This window comes from Microtus pennsylvanicus, chromosome 3, assembly GCF_037038515.1.
Source record: "Microtus pennsylvanicus isolate mMicPen1 chromosome 3, mMicPen1.hap1, whole genome shotgun sequence".
In the NCBI taxonomy this organism is placed as follows: Eukaryota; Metazoa; Chordata; class Mammalia; order Rodentia; family Cricetidae; genus Microtus; species Microtus pennsylvanicus.
The window spans coordinates 26,486,779-26,500,693 of record NC_134581.1 but is presented as its reverse complement, the minus strand read 5'-3'; the positions used below and the strand labels follow the sequence as shown (position 1 = coordinate 26,500,693).

The following is a 13,915-nucleotide window of genomic DNA, read 5'->3' as shown; positions in this document are numbered from 1 at the left end:
AATGTAGTGATTTCTCAGAAAATTAAGAAACAACCTTCCTCAAGACCCAGTAATACCACTTTCGTATATATCCAAAGGATGCTCAATTGTGTCACAGAGACATGTGCTCAACTATGTTTATAGCAGCTTTGTTTGTCATAGCCAGAGCCTGGAAACAACATAAATGCCCCTCGACTAAAGAATGGATAAGGAAATGTGGTACATTTACACAATGGAGTACTACACAGCAGAAAAAATAATGACATCTTAAAATTTGCAAGCAAATGGATGGAGCTAAAAAACATTATTTTGAGTAAGGTAACCTAGACCCAGAAAGACAATTATCAAATGTACTCACTCATAAGTGGTTTTTAAACAAAAAGGAAAGAAAACCAGCCTATAAATCACAATTCCAGAGAACTTAGACAACAAAGAGGACCCTAGAGAGTCATACATGGATCTAATCTACATGGGAAATAGAAAAAGACAAGATCTCCTGAGTAAATTGGGAGCATGGGGACCTTGGGAGAGGGTTGAAGGGGGGAAGAGGCAGGGAGGGGAGCAGAGAAAAATGTAGAGCTCAATAAAAACAGTAAAAGAATTTTAAAAAAATGATTAAAAGAGAAATCTTTTCCTATATATTAAGATACAGATAAAGCCTCAGAGAGTGAATATAGCACAGTGTCTGGTAACAGTGGGTGGGAATCACTGAGAATTTTTTAGATTTTCTTTAAACAATTCAGATTTTAAAATTTCATATGCAAATGCACGGTTATCTAGAAAGTAACAGAAAATTCATCTGTTAAGTTTGTGGGATGCCTCTGACACAAGGAAGTGATAGATAAAGTGCTTACACTAACAACTGGTTTCTTACATTTGTTCATTTATTTGGGGTGAGGGGCGCATACACCGAGGTGAGAATATGGAGATCAGAGGACAGCTCATGGGGATCAGGTCTCCCCTTTCACCGCAGAGGTCATCAAGCTTGCTGGCTCGTACCTCCATCTTCTGGGCGAGCCAGCTCACTGGAGTCCACATTGTTACAATTCTTAAAATGAAAATAAATAAACTAAGCTCAATTAGGTAGAAAAATAACAGAATTAAGAGAAAATCCAAGAGCTAGTTCTTTTTTTGTGGAGAGAGGGATAGTTAGCATAAAACTAGAAGTAAACCACTTACTAATCCCATTTAACCCATCATACCGTGTTTTCTAGCAGCCATTATTGCCTATTACGCGATCTGTCAATGCAGTCTACGTGGTACTTTTTCTGTGGGTTCCTTCTTCCACAAGCACAGGAGCACATTCTAATCATAAAGATAACAGAACAAATTCCACTTGGTGGGGCAGGGGACCCAAGATGCCCAACCGGCACTCCTCCTAACTGTCAAGGTCATTAAAAAGAAGAAAAGGTCAAGAGACTGGGCCAACAAAGAGGAGCCCAAGGAGACACCATAACATGGCTTCCTTCGTGGGATACTGGAACCAAAGGAAGGACTGTGGGCAAAAACAAAAATCATTTGGATAATAATAATGTAGCAATATTGGTTTGTTAATTGTGACAAATACTAGTGAAAGAGTTAACTGTAGAGGAAGGAGTGCGTATGCGGGGTCAGCAAATAAAACCTCTCTATGTTGCTTTGGTCCTCCCCTCCCCCACTCTGCTTTCTCTCTCCTTTCCTCCCACGGTGGAGATTAAACCAGGGCCTCGTGCAGCTAGGTAAGTGTGGGGTTAGTTTTTCTATTGTCTAAAATTATTCAAAAAGTAAAACTTGTAAACTGGGTAGTGGTGGTGCATGTCTTTAATGCCAGCACTTGCAAGGCAGAGATGGGTGGGTCTCTGTGAGGTCGAGGCCAGCCTGGTCTACAAAGCGAGTTCCAGGACAGGCTCCAAAGCTATAGAGAAACCTTGTCTCCAAAAACCAAAAACCAAAAAAAAAAAAAAAATTAAATCTTAAATCCGTTTCTCAATTTGAGAAATACCAAAAATGTGCACTAACCAGACTTTCTATCTCTCACCTCCTATTTGCTCTCCCTGGATACCGTGCCATTCAAACAATGCCTAGTGTCACGTGTATAAAACGTCGGGCACAACTGGGAACACAGCTAAGTATGTGGGGAAGACGAAACTGCTAGATTCAGTGCATCTGCCACTTTGAAAGATGGAGTTCATTTACCATCCCCTGAGTTGACCAGAATACACTCAGGTCCATGATGTACAAGGCTGTCCACCTTTCTACACTCCTGCAAGGAGCCATTCATCTTTTGGATCTTCACTGAGCTGATAAGACAAAAAAAAAAAAAAAAAAAAAAAAAAACGACTTTCCACTGCAGTTAAAAGTTGTTTCTTGACAGCCAGCTAGAAGATAGATTAAAATAATGATCAGCCTACCTGCTGTGGGTTGAATGTGAACTGTCCCCCATAGGTTCCTGTGTGTGAACACTTGATCCCCGGGGGTAGCACTGTTTGGGATGTCTGTGGAATCTTTAGGCAATAGAATCCTTTGGATAAAATGGGTCTCAGGAGGTGGGTCTCAAGGGTTTACAGGCCAATTCCACTTCCTATCCACTCTGCTTCCTGACTATAGATACAACGTGACCTGCTGGCTTCCTGTTCCTGCCACCATGCCTTCCTCAGTGTGACAGACTGTAGCCTCTTGAACTGTAAGCCAAATTGAACCTTTCCTCCCTTAAATCTTTTCTTGCTGAGTGTTTTTGCCAATAGCAACGACAGAGAGCAACTAATACAGAACACGGTAATGAGAAGTGAGGCCACCACTCTGATAAATCTGGCCATGTGGGCTTAGGCTTTTGGGATTTGTCTGAAGGAGAAATTCGAAAGAGTTTGGAACACTGGGTTACAAAAAAAAACACCAAAAAACAAAAAAAACCACCTCTAGAACACTGTAGCAAAACTTAAAAGTATTCTGGTGGGAGTTTGAAAGGCCAGAATCCTGACAGAAATGTGGGCAGTGGAGGCCCAGCTCATAAGATATCAGAACAGAACAAGGACCCTATTGGGATCTGGGTTAGAGGCCATGTGTGTGCTATTCTAGCAAAGAATATGGCTTCACCCTGCCCCTGTCCTGAGAACTTGAGTGAGGCCCAATTTAAAAGTAACACACTGATGTGTTAGGCAGAGGAAATTCTAAGGAGAGGTAACTTTCAGGCTATGGAATTATCGCTACTAACTGACTGATCTTATCCAGGTCTGCAGTGAATGTTAGGGACAATGGGGCAGGAAAATATTTTTTAAATGTGCCCTCTGGCTAGAAAGTGAATGAGTGTGGTAGTTTGAATGAGAATGGCAGGCCCATATATGGGAATGCTTTGCACACACACACACACACACACACACACCCATTGTTAGAACTGTTTGGGAAGGCTTAGAGGTGTGGCCTTGTTGGAGGAGGTGTGTCACAGGGGACTGGCTAGCTTTGAGGTTTCGAAAGCGCATGCCATTCCCAGTCTCTCCCTCGCCCTCTCTTGGCCTGCTGCTTATAGGTCAGAGGTAAGCTCTCATCCACTGCTCCCTTGCCATGCCTGCCTGCTGCCACGGTCCCTGCCATAACGAGCATGAACTCTAACCTTCTGGAACTGTGAGCGCCCAAACTAAATGCTTTCTTTTGTAAGTTACTTTAGTCATGGTGTTTGGTCACTGCGACAGAAAAGAAACTAAGGCAATGAGGACGTTTAAAGCGGCAGAACAGGCAGATGCAAAAGGAGAGAGGCTGGAACTGTTAATGAGGTTAACTCCATTAAAGAAAAATCTCCTGCTCTATTACTAGGACAATAGGAAAGACCCGTGCAAACAAGACACCACTCATCACACACGCCAACTTTAATTGAGAGAACCTGAACCAAGAAAGCAGCTAAAGGGATTCCCTGATCCCAACAACTTCCTAGAAAAGCAGTCCCAGATCTAACAAGGCATTACAGAGGCCACTACAGCTATGACCAAGGTGACCAGGCTATATCTCAAGTTGATAGTGTTATTTTATTCGGGAGGTACTAGTTTTGCAGATATTAAAGATCATAGAGGCTTGCTCTAAGGTCCCAGAAAGCCACTGTATGGGAGTGGCAGAGTTCTCACAAAAAGGCCCAGAGAGTCCACTGCTATGCAGCTTTGAAGGTAAAAATCTTTGCTTCCCTGGAGAGCCCAGGATGTTAGAGATGTCAAAACCACGGGACACTTACTGAGCAAAGGTATAGCATAGATGTGGCCTAAGGGAGATGCTGCATGAGTTGAAGGTGGAAAAGTTGGAGGGCTGGGCTAACCTAAGCTTTTTGGAGCCCAGATGATTTCGTCATGAGTCCCAGGGGCTAGACACGGAGCTACAGGATTTGGCATCTTCCCTACTCTTTCCTTGATATTCCTCCATTTCTCTCTGTTGTCTCAGCTTCCTGGCTGCGGATAAAAGGCAGCCAGCCCCTTCTCTTCCCCACCATGACGCACTGTGTCCCCTTGAACTATAACCTCAAATAAACTCTTCTTATCGAGTTTCTTCTTATCAAGTATTCTGTCACAGCACTGGAAGAAAAAGTAGCTAGCACACATCTTACGAAACACCATGAGGAAAAGAATGTACTGGTAATGGAAGAGTCAAAAGACAGAAGGAATCCAACAAATAAGGAACATTAGCATGGAGGAGAGAGTTCAGGAGGTGAGGATGGGGTCAACGATGGGCCCCAAATGTCGCAGAAGTGGATGCCCCCAGACAATTTTAGGAGATCTCTTGCTTTTGTCCACTAGCTCTTCTACTGGTTTTACCCATCCCTTGAGCCTCAACCATGCTGTAAAAGATACACCGATATTTGTGTGTGGATCATGGGGCCCACAATGGGGAGGGTGCAACTGCTGGACCCAACATGAGTCCAAGGACGCACCTGTGAGTCTGTCTATACAGGGCTGCCAAAGGGTGTAGGCTGGGAGGCAAGAGAGCTGCAACCTGACACTTTCACAGTTCATGAGGAGACACCTTCTGCTCCTGTAACAACAGTCTCGGAACTGAAGCAGTGCGGGAGGGATGCTGCCCAGTCAAAGAGACATAGCTCAAAGATGGCAGAACTGGTCCCATCCTGAACTCAAAGCCTCATCTGCTTCCGATCTCTCCTGCTTCTCCATCACTATGCTCAAGTATCAGCACTAGGAAAGAGATTCCAGATCCAACCACCATGGTGCACAAAGGCCGCTACAGCTGTGGCCAAGACCACCAGGCTATAACTGAAGCTGTCGGCACCGCCTATGAGGTACTAGGTTTGGAGGCACAAGATTAAGTGGGTCATAGAGGTTTGCTCCATGGCTCCAGAGAGCCACTGAAACCAGGCAATGTGTAGCAGGATCAGAGTTCCCACAAAGAGGCCCTGAGAGGCCACTGAATAAAGCTATGAAAATAAAGCCTATGGATGCAGTGGAAAACCCAGGATGCTACAGATGCCAGTCAGCTTGTCAGCTTCCCCACGGACACCATGAGGCAGACAGCATGCTCCTTCATTCAAAGGAGGACACAGCTTCAGAGACAGGGTATAATGTGAACGGGGTCACATACCTAGGCAAACAGCAGGCCTAGGGTGGCTGGTTGTGCAAGCCTGGGCTATCACATCCTCCTCCATACTGTTTCAAACAGTTCCTTCCAGGGCGTCATCACCACTCTGCATAAATGGCCCCATCCCCTCCCTGTTATATCCACTTACACAGCATGACAGCTTTGCAGATGTCCCAGAAGGTTCCCTGGGACAGCTCCTTCTTAGCTCTTGACTGTCCCATGCTGGGTCATTCTGGCAGAGTCTCCCTCCAAGTTTTTATTCCGATTAGTGGCAGATAAGTTTCCCGCTGTTCAGGGTATCTAAACAGGCGAGCATCTAAACAGACCCAGTGCAGGGTCTTCACATGCATTCATGTCAAGGCTAGACGAAGCCAGCAGCAGTACTACAGGACACAAGCTGGGGGACCTAGATGGGCTGACTTCTGCCCATCTGCTGGGCACTGGGCAAGGACTTAACTGCTGAGAATCCTCACTAAAGCAGTTGACTCCCTGCTTGTCTGGTTACCAGCAGTATCCTCATTAGGAGTCCTGTGAAGGACAGGGTCCCTTTAAGCTGTGTGTGTCCCCTGCCATTGCTGCAGAATTCGCAGTGTAGAGGTATCTGGAGGCGGGGTCCCTGCATGGTGACTTCTTTCACTTCTCTTGGGAAACTGCTCTGATCCACCAAGTCTCTGGCGGCCTACTCCAACTTCTGTGCACCCTAGACTAGTCAGGAGGGACATCTTTCTAGACCTGGTCATCTGATTTTTGCTGAGGCCACCTAACCCAGAAACAAAAGCTGTCCTTACACTTCTGTGTCCCCCAGGAAGCACCTCCTGTCTTGAGAAATGCCCTCCAGGGGCTGCACACAGGGCAGGCACATAGATGGGCTGTCGCAAGGAGGCCCCCAGTTCAGGGAGGCTCTCAGTGCAAAGAACCAGAGCATCACTGAAGACACAGAGCACACTGTCCATGCCGTCTTCTCTGAGCAGCTCTTCTTGACTGTCACCTGCCGGTCTCCTCCACACAGACTGCTCCTCTCTCTTCTGCTTCTTTTCTCCATTGAACAAACACACAGAAAATGCCCTGTGTGCCAGGCGCTCTGCAGCTGAGAGCTGGGGACACAGCACCTCTGCGACTCTACCATGCTTCGTCCCCACTCCTTCCCTCTAGCCAACCCCATTTCTCCTCTCATTTCTATTTCAGCAGCATGTGGCACATGGCCAGGCACACGGGACAGACAATGGTGGGAACAAACCCAGTAAGCAGCAGGCACACTGAAGTACACCAAAGAGTCCCGAATCCACTTCCCACACCAAAGAGTCCCGAATCCACTTCCCACACCAAAGAGTCCCAAACCCACTTCCCAAACCAAACTGAATGAGTATGCCATGCTCCAGCGGCGACACTTAAAGACATTATCTGAAGCATTCGCTTCATTCGGAGGCTTCAGTCATGACCGAGCAGGAAAACAACAATTCAGATTGTCGATGGCCCTTCCCGGGACCCTAGTGCGAGTTCCTACTCAGCAGGGCAGCGAGGCAGCATGAAGCAGCCTTGCCCTATTCTTCCAAAAGCCTCGGTGCTTTGCATGTTATACTGTGCTTTCTACAGTCAAATAAGTCTAAGCGGGCTGGCTGGCTGGGTTCAAGACGGGAGGGGTCTGTCTGCAAGGGCCCTGATGACCTTAGGCATTTGGTGACAGCTGAGTGACGTGCCCTCCCTTCAGTGTGGCCTCGGGGTTTAGCCTTGTTGGGGTCAGGGACCAGGGCAAGTTTCATAATTTCCTTTAACTAGGGGTAATGCTGTCCCCCTAGGGATCCACAGCTAGAGGAATGTATAAAACCCAATTACTCCCCCCCCTAGGGAAATACACCCATGGCAGCTGTGAACAATGACAAGGACTGCAGAAGCAAGGCAGTTTAACACCACTGAAGCCCCTTTAGTAGTTGGGAAGGCGCTTTCGTAAAAACACAAACCAGACCAGACCACGCTCTCTGCTTACTCCCGCCTAGGGATTTTAAGAGAAGGTTCCAACTTGAACCCTCCCAGGATGTTCAACAGTTCTTCCCCAGCCCACAACCCTCTCTGAACCCTTTCCTCCATTGCCCTGACTGGCTGCCATTGTCCCTCCCTGTCTCTGCACGTCTGCCCCCTGCGCCATCTGAGAATTCCACTCGGCTTGGCCATCAACATCTCTTGGACAAACACATCCCCTGTCTGGCTCCAGGCTCTCAGAGTTCCTGCGCTTGTCCCTATCACAGCACCTATCATGAGGAGCCGGACTGGGTCACCTCCAGAACAGGAGCTGAGTTTCCCAGATGGAGATTCCTAGAACTTCATCCATAAGGGTCTGGTATAGACAAAACGATGGGTGAGTGACCTGGTAGCTGCAGTCGGAAGACATAACTGAAGCATCACGCTACCTCAGGGCTAATGAGACCTGCCTGGGCCCGGGGCCTATGGACTGTCTGTGAGCTTTTCTTGCCACAAACACTAAAATGGATGGGTATTTTATTAAAAGATGATCACTCAGAATGAACCTACCAGCAGTGAATAAACTATGCCCCCCCCCCCAGGGCTTTAATCAGAGATGTCCATTAGATTCTCCCATAATACGCACAGGGAGCTCACTCTACAACTGGCCTGCCTGCCTTTCTCCCCCAGCACTCACAAAAGCAGCCATCTGTCCAGTCCAGGTGGGGCCGGCTCCTGACTCCTGCCGGTCCCATCTTCTTAGAGCTCAATCAATGAGGCTTCCCCGGCCTCCCCTCCTCCTGGGGTTTCCATGGGAATCCTCCTCCCACACAGAGTCAGAGGCTGGGGGGGGGGGGGGTGATAAAAGCTCAGCTGTCAGCCAGCAGGAAGAGCAGGAGCTGGGAGGCAGGAGGTTTGCTGGGTGGTAGTGACCAGGCTGGCATGCTGTACAAGGTCATTTGATAGAGACATAGGTCAGATCCAGAGGGACCATGGGAAGTCCCGGTTGGCGGTGCAGCTGCCCTGGGGACCTGTGGTTTTGTTTTGTAGCACAGCTGTTCCCTGTGAGGCCAGCATTGGTTCACAATGGGGCAAAGCATGGGAGAAAGAGGCTGAGGAAGGGCTGCCAGGGGGGACCCTCGAGGAAAACATCTATTAAAGGAACCAGTTGTCTGCGTGTCTAACCTCTCATTTCTCTCCCAAGATGAGTGTAACTCATTGCACATAAGCACTTGTCTGAAAGCAGGGTTCCTGAAAGAGAAGCAGGACCATTCGAGCATCCAGGGAAATCTAGAGGACTGCAACAGGCGCTTAGGAATCCCTCTCGTGAGCCTGGAGCATCTCTCTGGGTGTGCTGCAGACATCAGGCCTGGAAAGAGGAAGGGAGGAAAAGGGAGGTGCAGGCAGACAGGAGGGACCCGCCTGTGAGAAGGGCTCCACCCCTAGGACTCTTATCCTTCCCTCACTTAGCGCACAGACTGCGGCTAACAGGTGGGAACGCCTTTACGGGCCAGCTAACTGGGCCAAGCTCACTCACTTCTCTAAAAGGCAGAGGTGTGGTCCCCCATAAACGCAGTTCACGGGATCACAACCCACGAAGGTGATGCTGGAGCTGCCCTGCACGACTGCAAGCAACGCATGGCACTCAGAGAAGTAGCGTGTCCACACCAACTTTCCTGCCTGCTCTATGCATGCAACACCTCAAGGCAACATCTAAGACTCTGTCCCCTCCTCTCTGTGCATCTTTTCTTAAATTTGTCCTTGCATCCCTCTGCAGATGTCCCTAGCCCTGCCTGCCCTCCCTCACCTAGCCTCTGCAGATGTCCCTAGCCCTGCCTGCCCTCCCTCACCTAGCCTCTGGCCATCCTGGATGCTCCTTTGATGACTCTGTAGTGTGTCTTTCCATTCTAAGCTTTCCACCGAGCACGTGGCCACCTTCCCAACACTGTGGCATATCTGAGAATCACGTGACCCGGGCTGAGCTCAGCTTCCTCCATCTCCATAATCCAGGTTCCTCTCTGTCAGTCGCTCCCACTCCGTACCTTCTCGTCCCCCTTGGTTTCTACCTTAGTGGAATTACTGGAGCAGTCTCCCAGGGAGGATCTATGATTCTCATCTTGGAACTCTAACCAATCCAGCTGCCCACCACTTTCTCATTTAAGCATGCACCCCTTGGGCTGACACCCAAGGGCTTCACAGTCAATCCCTCCTTACAGTCTTTCTCCAAGCAGTGATACTGAGCTCTCAAGTCGGCTTACCCCTTCTCACCCCAAGCTTCGGGGACTTGCTCTCCGCCACTGCCTACTGACACCCTCTCACACCTCCGTGCACCCTTCTCTGTATCTCTCTGCCCCTCGATGTCATCCTAACAATCTAGTCCCACGGATGTCTCCGGCATCACATGCTTCTTTCTAGAAGGCTAACCTGTATCCACCTGACGGCCACCCATCTTCTGGGCCAGTCCTGTGCACACTACCTGTCTGCATTAAGAAGTGCCTGTCGGGTAGGTGTGATGGCCCACACCTGGAGGGGTCTGGAAGACTGAGAGTTTGCCCACACCTGGAGGGGTCTGGAAGACTGAGAGTTTGCCCACACCTGGAGGGGTCTGGAAGACTGAGAGTTTGGAGCCGGCCTGGGATCCACTGTGAGGTCTAGTCTAGCATGGGCTGTAAGGTGAGAGAAAAAAACTAGAAGAAATGCTTGATGGACTGAATCATTTGTATTTTTACCAACAAGATTTTTTTTTCCACAACTGAGGTATGCATTTGAAATGTGGGTTACGTTCCACATTCAACCTGCGAAGCAAGAATCAATCCCATGCAATCAACACTCCACAAAGTTTATGACAGCTCATTTGGGGTCTTTCCCAAAGGATGGGCCAGACAGCTGCTTCCTGCAGCCCCAGAACAGACGCCTGAAATAGAGCAGCATCAGGAAAGTCTGTCGGCTCATGCAGGGACCATGTTTTATTTAAATATGCTGCTAGATTTTTAATTTTTTATTATTGATCTTTTTGCCGAGTATGAACGATCATGCTCACGCAAGTTAAGTGCATACATTAAGTACCTTTTTTTAAAAAAAAAAAAAAAAAAAAAGATTACCAGGAAAGACTTCTGATGACTTGGACCTAGGTCCTTCTACCCTCCTGATTTTCCACATCCAGCTTCTTGTTCTATCTAGGGAGCTCCTGGAGATCTTTTGTTACTGTGCCAACAGAGGACGGCCCTTTCAGGAGCACCGATGTGTGGCAGTGAGCCAGACAGCTTAGAAAAAAATTAACAAACTGGAGCAGGGCAAGTTGCACTGAGCCTTTTCCTCAAGGGGCAAAGACCTTGCCTTGGGCCTGAGCCTTAGCCACAGTCACATCCTGGGAGATAAACCAAGTCTCCAGAACAGACTTCCATGAAGGATGACAAGGTTCTGGACCTGTGACCAACTGGGGTGGGGTGGGAGTCCGTAGAGGAATCAACCCTGGGAGTGCTGGAGCAAAACCAAGATCTTAGGCCAGGGTCTCGGGTGGGGAAGAGAGGGAGAATGAGAAAGAAGGTGGTGCCCGTGGAAGTCAGGCCTACAGGGCATGCTCAGTCTTTACTCCTGGCAGCCTTGAGGAAGTTCTAACTAGGGAGGAATTTGGTCTGTTTACATTTTTAAGGATAAAGGCTTCTTACTGGTGAGCGGTTATTACTATTTGCTCATCTGATGTCTGAACAACCGAGTCTGATGGCTTTTGCACACAATTTTTTCTAATTGAGTGAGGTAAGGCACACAGGTTTTCCTGTGATTTCTGTTTCACTCCGTGCGCACGAATTGTCTGTAGCCTTTGTCCTTTGGGGCACTTGCTTGTCTTGAAGATTCTTTACACATTTTGGGCTGAGGCTAGAGTTCGGGGGTGGAGCACTTGTCTAGCCTGCACAAAGACCTGGGTTCCGTTCCCAGCACACACCCCAAATCTGCTACGAATTGGAAGATATAAAGCTGTAGCAGTAAGTAGCAATTCTTTCCCCAGTTTCTCATGGCTTTCGACTGCTTTTGGCAAGTGCTTTTCCCTGCAGATTTTATTTCTATGTCACTGAATGCATCAGTCTTTAGAATTAAAGAGAAACGCAAACTGGGGGGCTATTTGGGTGGCATGACTGGTGAATTGAATTTTGTTTACAGCTTGCAAAAGGCTTGAGTTCTTTTTACTGCCCTTGCTAATGGAAGCTTAAACATGAAACTGGCCTGTGTGTCTCAAGAACTGTGGCCTCCTGTAAAGTCTGTTTATATCACGCTTTTGACATTTTGTTTTTTTCTCCGAAGTGAGCTTATCTGCAGCCCCAAATCAATACTGAATGGCTTGGGAAAGGGTCTTGTGGAGAGAGTCTGAAGGATCCTCCATCAGCCTGAGTAACAGAAACAGCAGGCTTTAGTTGAAAGACCCGGGTGTCAAAGTGAGGAAACAAATGGGAAGCCTCAGGGGTGAGTGCTTCCCACAGGGCAGGGTGCAAAGAGTTAACTTTTCCCTTACCCACTTTCAGATCTAAATAGGCTCAACAACTTGGGGGGGGGGGAGGATGAGTGGGAAGATAACAGGAGGAGTTCACACCCAAATCCTGGAGTAGGGAGAGAGGAGAAGAGTAGGGAAAGGAGGCACGGAAGAAGAGCCGCGAATCTTAGAGAACCAGCTCAAGGTCACACCCTCTGGGCTGGTGCTGGAAGCAGAATTCGAATTCAAGCCCAGGACTGCAGCGCCAAGAGTTCTAGAGACAGCCGCACAAATGTGTCTCTTCTCTCTTCTTGGCTCAGCAGCCCGCGCTTGACCATCGGGCGGTGGGAGCCACACTGCCTGGCCTTCACCAGCCAGATGTTTAGGGTCCCTTGTTTTTCTTGGCTCAACCAGGGTGGACATATTTGTCACACTCTGGGCATTGGTTTCCCCCCTGCTTCCCATAGCTCCTCGCCCAGGCTGATTCCCTATTCTCTCCAAGTTTGTCTCCCACGGCCGCGAGCCGCTCTCGTCCGGCCGAGCAATCAGTCTTCACTGCCCCAGTGTCGGAAATAAACCATAATGATCACCACCAGCGCCTAGTGAGAGCGAGGTGCTTTGCTTCCGCAACGACGAGCGGACCCCCAGAAATTACTGTCCTCGCCACAAAGCTGAGGCAGCTGCCGCAGCTCCGGGAAGTTGAATGATGTGCTGGAGCTCACGAGGCTAATATTAAAGCTAGCTAGTGTCTGACTGAGTGCTTCCCGAATGCCAAGCGCAGGTCTCCGCACCACCCTGCAGTTCCTTCCAATACACTAGTAAAATGGGCACAATCATAACCCCCATCTTCCGGATGAGGAGATCGAGGTTGTGGTGCTTGGCCCAAGGTCACCCCAGAGAGTGACGGATGTACGACCGAAACATAGCCGGGTGACTCCGGGAGCAATTTTTTGTGTTGTCTCAAACCCACAGTACCAGGGGTTGGCTTCAATGCCCCGGCGCAAACCAACCAGCTTGGATTGTCACAATTTGCAGAAACATTCCCGTGGACCGCGACCAGAGGGACCCCAAGAGCACCGGGTGTGACCGGTGCCGGCTGGCGAGCACCCTTTAGCAGGAGCTGGAGAACACTTACCATAAAAGAGAGGGCGAGCGCCTGCCCGGGAGGAATCCCCAGCGCTGGCAGGTCCGGGACTCCCAGGAGAGAGGTCTGCTGCCGCTGCTGCCCACTCAGGGGCGCCCGAGCGACCCCGCGGATGCTGGCTTCTCCGCCAGCGGCGCGTCCTCTCGGCTTGTGCCCGGCAGCAGAGCCCTCTCTTCCCGCAGGGTGCCCTGGAGTTAGGGACGTTCTTGGCGAAGTTGGCGCTCAGGAGCGGCAAGAGGGCTCCGAGGTCCGGTCCCGGGTGGTAAAGCACCCGACTGCACCGATCTCAGGGGGGCGCGGAAGCCGGCGCCCTGGCCTCCCCGAAGCTTGGCGCCTGACCCGGAGGGCGGCGAGTCCCGCGCTTAGGGCGCACGGGCCGCACTACGGCCACCAGTCCCTGGAGTGCCCGGCTTCTTCCCTAGCGCCTCGGGCGCACGCCGCGATGATTGCAGCGGTGGCCGGGGCCAGGGCTGCGGTGCGCTCATCTCCTTCCCCAGGGGCTGAGCGCCTTTGTGCGCCGGGCGCGCCGACTGCCAGGGCCAGCTCTGGATGCTGCAGCCGCCGCCTCCCCCTCCTCCTCCACGGCCGCTCGCTCCCCGCCTTCCCGGCCGGCCCGGAGGCTGCAGCTGAAAGCCGATCCGGCTGAGCTCATCCCTGAAGGCCACTAATCCAATAGCCGCGGAAGGCGCGGCCGCCGGGAACGCCCCTTCCCCCACCATCCCGCGCCCGGGCCGTCCCAGCTCGGGCCGCTGCCGCCTCTGCCACCTTCTGGAGGCCACCAGCTGGCGGGAGTGGGAAGTGGAACCCGCGCCCGCGCCCTTGAGCCG

The 13,915-nt window shown here is 50.1% G+C and overlaps 1 protein-coding gene across 1 annotated transcript in view; it reads right to left on the bottom strand.

Moving 5' to 3' along the window:
- Positions 1 to 13,677, bottom strand: part of Spsb4 (splA/ryanodine receptor domain and SOCS box containing 4) — a 72,556-nt gene extending 58,879 nt beyond the window's left edge. The window contains exon 1 of the mRNA XM_075964918.1: positions 13,080 to 13,677. The gene's annotated coding sequence lies outside the window, so the exon portion shown is untranslated. The remainder of the gene's footprint in view (positions 1 to 13,079) is intronic.
- Positions 13,678 to 13,915: the final 238 nt, after the last annotated feature.